This window comes from Lucilia sericata, unplaced genomic scaffold (assembly GCF_015586225.1).
Source record: "Lucilia sericata isolate MDLA Ls3-8-SP2 unplaced genomic scaffold, ASM1558622v1 Contig000266F_arrow, whole genome shotgun sequence".
Lineage (NCBI taxonomy): Eukaryota > Metazoa > Arthropoda > Insecta > Diptera > Calliphoridae > Lucilia > Lucilia sericata.
In genome coordinates, this window is record NW_023994291.1 from 276,030 (window position 1) to 287,414 (window position 11,385).

The following is an 11,385-nucleotide window of genomic DNA, read 5'->3' on the forward strand; positions in this document are numbered from 1 at the left end:
CGATACTATAAACTAATCTTTCGATTAAAATATTGACTAATATATAGTCGAGTTCATAGAAAAATATATAGTCGAGACTATAGACTGATCTATAGTCTATTCTTTTGTCGAGACTATATACTAATGTATGGTCGAGATTAAAACCTAATCTCTAGTTGAGACGATTCTATACACGGAAATATATCTATAGTAGAGACTATAGACTAATATATAGTCGAGACTATAGAATAATCTATAGTTGAGACTAAGGACTAATCTATAGTCGAGACTAAACAAATCTATAGTCGAGACTATAGACTCATCTATAGGCGAGACTATAGACTTATCTATAGTCGAGACTATATAATAATCTATAGTCGAGACGATAAACAAATCTATAGTCGAGACTATAGACTTATCTATAGGCGAGTCTATAGACTAAGGTATAGTCGAGACTATAGACTAAGGTATAGTCGAGACTATAGACTAAGGTATAGTCGAGACTATAGACTAATCGGTAGTCGAGACAATAGACTAATCTGTAGTCGGGATTATATACTAATCTATTGTTGAGACTATATTCTAATCTATAGTTGAGACTGTAGACTAATCTATAGTTGAGACTATAGACTAATCTATAGTTGAGACTAAGGACTAATCTATAGTGGAGACTATAAACAAATCTATAGTCGGGACTAAGTTGAGACTAAGGACTAATCTATAGTCGAGACTAAACAAATCTATAGTCGAGACTATAGACTTATCTATAGGCGAGATTATATATAGACTTATCTATAGTGGAGACTATAGACTAATCTATAGTCGAGACTATAAACAAATCTATAGTCGAGACTATAGACTCATCTATAGGCGAGACTATAGACTCATCTATAGGCGAGACTATAGACTATGGTATAGTCGGGACTATAGACTAATCGGTAGTCGAGACAATAGACTAATCTGTAGTCGGGACTATATACTAATCTATTATTGAGACTATATTCTAATCTATAGTCGAGACTATAGACTAACCTGTAGTCGGGATTATATACTAATCTATTGTTGAGACTATATTCTAATCTATAGCCGTGACTATAGATTAATCTATAGTTGAGACTGTAGACTAATCTATAGTCGAAACTATAGACTTATCTATAGTCGAAACTATAGACTAATCTATAGTCGAGAGTATAAACTAATCTGTAATCGAGACTACAGACTAATCTAAAGTCGAGACTATAGACTAATCTAAAGACGAGACTATAAACTAATCTACAGTCGCGACTATAGGCTTATCTATAGTCGACACCATGGACTAATCTGTAGTCAACACTATAGATTTATCTATAGTCTTATAGACTTATCTATAGTCGTGACGATAGACTAATCTATAGTCGACACTATAGACTGATCTATAGTTGACACTATAGACTAATCTATAGTCGAGACAAATTATATTCTAACCTAATGTATGTGGTGAGGATGACCATACGACCGTTGTAGTGTAGCAGACCAGTGTCTCTGGTGGGCATCGAACCCACAACCCCCAGGCTGACAGGCTAGCACTACCAACTAGCCGACCGGGGCATCCGTAGACTAATCTATGGTCGACACTATAGATTAATCTATAGTCGAGAGTATAGACTATCTGTTGCCGAGACCATAAACAAATCTATAGTCGGGTCTATAGAATAATCTATAGCCGAGACTATAGACAACTCTACAGTTGAGACTATAAACAACTCTATAGACGAGACTATAGGCAACTCTTTAGACGAGACTATAGACCAACGATGTCCATTTCATAGCACAATTGTGCTGACTAAAACACACACATATTCTTATTCTCTTTTGTTTAGTCGTCACTGCTATAGCCTAATCTATAGTCGAGACTTTAGACGAATCTACAGTCCAATCTTTAGAAGAATCTATAGTCAAGATTATAGACTAATCTATAGTCGAAACTATAGACTGATCTATAATCGAAACTATAGACTAATCTATAGTCGAGACTATAGACTAATCTATAGTTGAGTCTATCGGCTATATGTATAGACATTACTTTTTTTGTTTACGACTTTTTGAAATATTATTTATTTAATATTAAATTTTCAAGTTCATTTGAATAATAAAACAGATAAATTTTTTTTTTTTAATTTATGTTCATTTTATATTTAAAATTTCCTAGACAAAGGCTTTAATTAGAAGAAAGTATTAGTAAAATATGTAAATTAAACAAAACTATTTTAAATTCTAGAATTGCTATTATTGCGTAAATAATATCATGTTTAAAATAAGTTCTTGGAACGTATTATCATGTTCAGGTTTTTACAACCAATCTAATAAATTATTTGTGGTACTCATAAGTAGTGTTATATCGTATAGGGTAATTTATTTATTGTTGGATTTCTAAAAAATTTGTTCAAAAAATATTTATGACATATTAAAAGTTACAACAATACGACACTGATTGTGAATTGTATAAATAATATTAAATTTGTGTAATTTTCTATTTTCAAGAAAAATACAATATTAAGTGGAATTTTAAAACGTAAATCCATTTTATACTATTAAGGGGTATATGAATTTTGTACTTAAATTACGTTTTCGTTTTACATATATTTATAAGTTCATTTTAACGATTTTGATTTATTTCATTTGTTGGAAAAACTAAAATAAAATTATGCGAAAAAAAATGTTCACATCTGCCATAAGTGCTCATTGACTGACAGACTGGATAATTTTATAAGTTTTTCTCATGACTTGAATAAAATGCTGAAAAACTTAAAATTTCTGTTGTGGTAAAATGCTTAAAACCCAATTCTTCTTTAAATATTATTGCTTTGCCAACTGCGTACTGAAATCTTGAAAACAAATAGATATTTAATGATCAATTTAACTACAAATGTTCATTCACATGTTTGTACTATTTTTTTTATTATTATATTCATAGACAATTTTCGAATTGCCAAAAAAATTTGTTTATAACTTTTTGTCTGGTTAAACCATGTAATAAAATACGCTAGAAACCGTCAGACTGCATTATTGTCTATTCTATAGACTAGACTATAGACTAGACTATAAACTAGACTATAGACTTGACTATAGAATAGATTATAGACTTGACTATAGACTAGACTACAGACTAGACTATAGACTAGACTATAGACTAGGCTATAGACTAGGCTATAGACTAGGCTATAGACTAGGCTATAGACTAGGCTTTAGACTAGGCTATATACTAGACTATAAACTAGACTATAAACTAGACTATAGAATATATTATAGACTTGACTATAGTTAGACTACAGACTAGACTATAGACTAGACTATAGACTAGACTATAGACTAGACTATAGACTAGACTATAGACTAGACTATAGACTAGACTATAGACTAGACTATAGACTAGACTATAGACTAGACTATAGACTAGACTATAGACTAGACTATAGACTAGACTATAGACTAGACTATAGACTAGACTATAGACTAGACTATAGACTAGACTATAGACTAGACTATAGACTAGACTATAGACTAGACTATAGACTAGACTATAGACTAGACTATAGACTAGACTATAGACTAGACTATAGACTAGACTATAGACTAGACTATAGACTAGACTATAGACTCGACTATAGATTATAGTATAGACCAGACTATAGACTATACTATAGACTAGACTATAGAGAAGACTAAAGACTAGACTATAGACTATAAACTAGAATATAGACTAGAATATAGACCAGACTATAGACCAGACTATAGACTAGACTATAGACTAGACTATAGAGTAGACTATATACTAGACTATAGACTGGACTATAAACTAGACTATAGACTAGACTGTAGACTAGACTATAGACTAGACTAGACCAGACTAGTCTAGACTGCACTAGACTAGACTATAGACTAGTCTAGACTAGACTGGACTAGACTAAAGACTAGACTATAGAATATAGACTAGACTAAACTAGACTAGACCAGACTAGTCTAGACTGCACTAGACTAGATTATAGACTAGTCTAGACTAGACTGGACTAGACTAAAGACTAGACTATAGAATATAGACTAGACTATAGACTAGACTATAAACTAGACTATATACTAGACTATAGGCTAGACTATAGACTAGACTGTAGACCATAGACTAGACTATATACTATAGACTAGACTATATACTGTAAACTAGACTATATACTATAGACTAGACTATAGACTATACTATAGACTAGACTATATACTAGACTATAGACTAGACTATAGACTACACTATAGACTAGACTATAGACTAGACTATAGACTAGACTATAGAGTAGACTATAGACTAGACTATAGACTAGACTATAGACTAGACTATAGACTAGACTATAGACTAGACTATAGACTAGACTGTAGACTAGACTATAGACTAGACTATAGACTAGACTATAGACTAGACTATAGACTAGACTATAGACTAGACTATAGACTAGACTATAGACTAGACTATAGACTAGACTATAGACTCGACTATAGACTCGACTATAGACAAGACTATAGACTAGACAATAGACTAGACTATAGACTAGACTATAGACTAGACTATAAACTAGACTATAGGCTAGACTATAGACTAGACTGTAGACCATAGACTAGACTATATACTATAGACTAGACTATAGACTATACTATAGACTAGACTATAGACTAGACTATAGGCTAGACTATAGACTACACTATAGACTAGACTAGACTATAGCCTAGAATATAGACTAGAATATAGACTAGAATATAGACTAGAATATAGACTAGAATATAGACTAGACTATAGACTAGACTGTAGACTATAGACTAGACTAAAAACTAGACTATTGACTAGACTATAAACTAGACTATAGACTAGACTATAGACTAGACTATAGACTAGACTATAGACTAGACTATAGACTAGACTATAGACTAGACTATAGACTAGACTATAGACTAGACTATAGACTAGACTATAGACTAGACTATAGACTAGACTATAGACTAGACTATAGACTAGACTATAGACTAGACTATAGACTAGACTATAGACTAGACTATAGACTAGACTATAGACTAGACTATAGACTAGACTATAGACTAGACTATAGACTAGACTATAGACTAGACTATAGACTAGACTATAGACTAGACAATAGACTAGACTATAGACTAGACTATAGACTAGACTATAAACTAGACTATAAACTAGACTATATATTAGACTATAGGCTAGACTATAGACTAGACTGTAGACCATAGACTAGACTATATACTATAGACTAGACTATATACTATAGACTAGACTATATACTAGACTATAGACTAGACTATATACTAGACTATATACTAGATTATAGACTAGACTATAGCCTAGACTGTAGTATAGACTATACTATAGACTATACTATAGACTAGACTATAGACTAGACTATAGACTAGACTATAGACTAGACTATATACTAGACTATAGACTAGACTATAGACTAGACTATAGACTACACTAGAGACTAGGTTATATACTTAACTATAGAAGAACTACAGACTGGACTATATACTATTCTATACACTAGACTAGACCATACACTAGACTATAGAATAGACTTAAGATTAGACTATAGATTAGCCTATAGTTATTTTGTATGCAAAATCTTCAATGTTTAATGCGAATAATTCGACTTGGGAAAAAACGCCAGCAATATCCAAACGCTGGTTAAAAATCTCCAAATTTAACGCTAAACGCTAAAACGCATTTTTTGTAATACGAATTTCGGTTTAATTTAACTTGGCACCGAAGTACCCAGGTTAAGCCAGGTGTTTACATATAAACCTAAGAAAAAGCTCATAACACAATTTGAAATTCAAATGAAGTTTTATGAACTTGGTTCTCTGTCACATTTAAGAAATAAATTATTAAAAATGTTAAAGTTTTCTTGTTATATGTTGATGTGATGTGTTGGTTTTTTAGTACCAATAAAAAACACACATATACATATACATATTGCGAATGTGTCATATTCTTGGATATTTGGCGAAAAAAGGAATAATTAACTACATACATATTAATGAATTTACAAAAAAGCTACACGTGAAAGGACCTACCAAAAAAACGTTCCATTCTTAATTTCGGGTATAAATGCAGAAAACATTTCCTAGAAAACAAATATTATTTGTTTTGAAAAATTTCTAATTGCATTCCAATGTTATTTTCACTGTTCTAAGAATCATTAACATCGATTTTTGTTTATTCAAAACCTTCATCTTCATGAAATAAGGTTAAATATTAAAGTGACTCATAGAAAATTATGTTTATATCTAGCGTAATATGGGTGCTTTGCAATCCCTATCGAAGTTATAATAAACCGAAATTTGTACTACAAAAGTATAAATTTATTATAATTTGTTATCATTGAAAAAAACTCTCTAGGATTTTGCATTTGTGTACCAATGAGAATGAAAATGTTCCAAATATTGTCTAATGGGGTTTGAATAAAATACCTTTTTGGTACTTTTTCCATAGAGATACAATAACAATTTTATTTCAAGTTGGAGTTGACTAGTCTGTTGTCTACTTAATAGACTAGTCTGTTGAGTAATCTATTGGCTAGTTTATGGACTGGTCTGCTGACTAGTATATTGATTAGATTATGAACAAGTCTGTTGACTGGTCTGTGGACTAGTCTATTGACTATAAAGAGACCATTTAGTCTATGGACAAGTATCTTGAATAGACTATTCACTAATTGGTGTTGTTTAGTCTGTGGACTAGTTTATTAACTACTTACTTAATGTACTATTCTGTTGAGTAATTTATTGGCTAGTTTATGGACTAGTCCAATGAATAGTCTATTGGCCGGTTTACGGACTATTCTGTTGACTGGTCTATGGACTAGACTATTGACTACTTAGTAAGTATATTGTCTATGGACCAGTCTCTTGAATAGTCTGTTCATCAGTCTATGGACTAGTTGTTGTTGATTAATTAATGGACTATTCTGTTGTTTAATCTATTGAGTAGTTTGTGGACTAGTTGGCTTACTAATCTATTGTCTAGTTTATGGACTAGGCTGTTGACTGGTTTATGTACTAGTCCATTGACTATTTAGTCTATATACTAGTCTCTTAAATAGTATGTTTACTAGTCTATGGACTATTCTATTTTTTACTTAATGGACTAGTTTGTTGACTTATCGATTGGCTAGTTTATGGACTAGTCTGCTTACTAGTATATTGTATAGTTTATGGACTAGTCTGTTGACTGGTCTATGGATTACTTAGTCTATGAACTAGTCTATTTACTACTTTGTCTATGAACAAGTCTCCTGAATAGTCTGTTCACCAGTCTACGTACTAGTTGTTGTTGACTACTTCATGGACTAGTCTGTTGTCTAATCTATTGGCTAGTTTATGGACTAGTCTGCTTACTAGTCTATTGGCTAGTTAATGGACTATTTTGTTGACTCGTCTATGGACTAGTTTATTGACTACTTAGGCTATGGACTAGTCTCTTGAATAGGCTGTTTACTAGTCTATGGACTATTCTATTTTTCACTTAATGGACTAGTTTGTTGACTTATCGATTGACTTGTTTATGGACTAGCCTGCTTACTAGTCTATTGTCTTGTTTATGGACTAGTCTGTTGACTGGTCTATTGACTACTTACTCTATGGTCTAGTGTATTGACTGCTTAGTCTATGAACTAGTCTGTTCACTAGTCTATGGACTAGTCTATTGACTACTTAATGCACTAGTCTGTTGACTAATCGATTGGCTAGTCGATTATCTAGTTTATGGACTTGCCTGTTGACTGGTCTATGGACTAGTCTATTGACTATTTGTTCTATAGACTAGTCTCTGTAATGGTCTGTTCTGTATGGACTAGTGTATTCACTACTTAATGGGCTAGTCTATTAACTAATCTATTTGCTAGTTTATGGACTAGACTGCTTCCTAGTCTGTTGACTGGTCTATGGACTTGCCTACTGACTATTTATTCTATTTTTCTATAGACTATTTGTTCTTGACAAGTCTATTGACTACTTACTAGACTAGTCAGTTGACTGATCTATTGGCTAGTGTATGCACTATTCTATTGATTAGTCTAAGAACTAGTCTATTTACCACTTAGTGGACGAGTCTGTTGACTATTCTATTATCTAGTTTATGGACTAGTATATGGATAAGTCTATTGACTACTTAATGACTATTTAGTTTATGGACAAGTCTCTTGAATGGTCTATTCACTTTATGAACTAGTCCATTGACTATTAGCAAAGTTTTTGACTAGCAGATGTACTAGTCTAGTGATTAATCTACTGACAAGTCCATGTTAGTCTTTAGACTAGTCTATGGAGTTTTGTTGATTAGTTTATAGACTACTTTATTGACTAGTCTATGGGCTAGTCCATAGACTAGTTGTTTAATGAATTAGTTTAATGATAGATCTATGGACTATTTTATTGATATCAATTGATCAGTCTTTTGACTAGTCTATGTGTTGGTCTATGGACCAGCATTTGGACTATTCTATAAACTATTTATATTTTGGGTATTTGTTAGATTTCAAGGTAATTTAGCCATATTCTTCAGTCTGTTATAAGTACTATAAGATCCAAACATGCCCGTCCCATATTAGTATTACCTCCCGGAATAGAGTTAAAAAGTCATTAATATGATTTTTACTTATATAGAAAACGTGGTGACATATTGCACAAGTTAGTTTTATATATCCAGAAGTTATATTGAAAAGTCTGATATGATTTTCATTAGTTGCAGCATAGCCGAGTATAACTCCCTTATTTGTTTATATTAATATCGATTTTTGATAGGGTTTATCTACCTTATATATTGTTTAAGTATAAGGGATGTAACATCCCAACGATATAGCGTATAGGTTATGTGTTTGTATATATACTTACCTACTTATGATTACAGTGACATTAGCTGATTCCAAATTATAATACAGATTTACCACTCCGTTGCATTTAAGGAGCCTCAAATGAAAGTCTTTCTTTTCAGTTTTTTTTTTATTTAATGTAACAACATTTATTAGATATTTAAAGAATATTTTGCACATTTAAATATGTCAGTAGTTTTATCAATTGTATTTCAGAAAAATGTTTTGGACTGTTATATTATTTACCTAAGCTCTGTTCTCTAACTAAGTAAATGGTTATTGAACAGTTCTTATAATATAATTTTGTAAGATTTTCTTAAAATAGATCTTCTTAAATTGACAATTGTTAAACAGTTTTTGTAGATGTTTCCTAAGTTCTTTACGGGGCTCATAAAAGAACATTATATATTTTGTCAATTTAGCAGTTGTCAATTTGTTTTTGTGATTTTTTTTTTGTGATTTTTTCAATTTAATTTAATTAACTTAACTTTCATTGGTATTTCATTATAAAAATTTATTTAGAAATTTATTTATTTAAGTTGTATTTAAAATACTTTTAATTTATGTACATTTTAAATTATATTTCTTTTTAATGGCACTTGCTTGTATTTTTTTTTCTATTTATTTTTTAAATAAATTAAAAAAAAATGTATTTTTTTTAATTTTTAAGTATTTAAGGTTGTACTAATTAGGTTATATACTACCTAAAATAGTTTTTAACAATTTTATTTAATTTTTTTTTACTTTAAACTTAAACTATTTTATGCCAAGTTTTAGAAGCTCTTTTGTTTAATTATTTAATTTTATTAAGTTATCCTTTTAAAACAAAAGCACCCTAATATACATATGTATATGTATATAGGGATTTCTAATGAAAATATTTAATTGAATTAAAACAAAAACATGTTATAAATTTATAAATAAATTTTCTGTTTTTCTTAATTTCATTATTTGCTATCATAAAAATTCATTGTAATTCCTTCCACAACTTTTGCTTAAAATCACAATTTAATTATAATTTTCCTGGTAATTTTATTAATGATTAATTAATTTATTATTCTACTTTAATATGGACACAAATATTCTTTAACAATTATTAACATATAGTATTTTTATTTATGTTTCATATAAAGTTATTTTATTTAAAAAATAATTATATAAACATATTTATGCTTATTATATACATACATACTTATGGTTTCATTATAATTTAATTAAATTTACATAATATTGTTCTCATAAATATTTAGTATTTTTGTGTTTTCTTTTTCATTATGGTTTAAAAGGTCTCTGACCGAATGTTAACTACATTTTTATCAATTTTATTTATCTTCAATATTTAATTGTATCGGAATGAGAATATTTAATTAAACTAGTGCCAGTAGTATATAGAATATGTATACTAATGGGATTGATAGTAAAATCTGGGACTAGTTAATAGACTAGTCAAAAGATTGATCCATAGGCTAGTCTGCAGACTTGTATATATAGAAGTTCTACAGTCTTGTCCATAGACTAATCCACAAACTAGTTCTCAAACGAGACAATAAGTAAGGTCATAGACTAGTCCATATATTAGACCTTAGACTAGCCCTTAGGATAAACCATAGATTAGTCTTTAGACTAGTCCATTGACAAGTTCGTCGACCAGTTCATAGTTTGGAGAATTGTCCATAGACTAGTTCCCAAACCAGACAATAGAACAGATTATACACTAATCTATAGATTAGTCCTTAGACTAGTACATTGACTAGTTTATAGACTAGTGCATTGACTGGTTTATAGACCAGTTTAGAGATTAGTCCTCAGACTAGTCCATAGATTAGACTATACTATAGACTACTTTATACACTAGTCCATTGACTAGTTAATAGATTAGTCCGAAGACTAGTTTATAGACTAGTCCTTGGACTAGACCAAATATTAGTTTGTAGACTTGTATATACTAGCCCATTAACTTGTTTATAGACTAGTTCATAGATTTATTTATACACTATTCGATTTATTTTATAGACTAGTTCATAGACTGGTCCTTAGACTAGTATTTCGACTAGATCATAGACTAATTTATGCACTAGTCCTTAGACAAGTCCATTGACTAGTTTGTAGACTAGTTTATACACTAGTCCATAGACTAGTTTATAGACTGGTCCTTAGACTAGTCATTGGATTAGATCATAGACTAGTCCATTGACTAGTTTGTGGACTAGAATATATACTAGTCCATAGAAAAGTTTATAGACCAGTCCGTAGGCTGGTCCTTAGACTAGTCTATAGGCTAAGCTATAGTCTATAAACTAGTTCATAGACAGTCCATTGACTGGTTTGTAGACTAGTTTGTAGACTTGTCCATAGACTAGTTTATAGACTTGTCCATAGACTAGTTTATACCCTACTCTATAGATTAGTCTATTGACTAGTTTCTAGACTAGTCCTTAGACTAGTCATTGGATTAGATCATAGACTAGTTATTGGACTAGACCATAGACTAGTC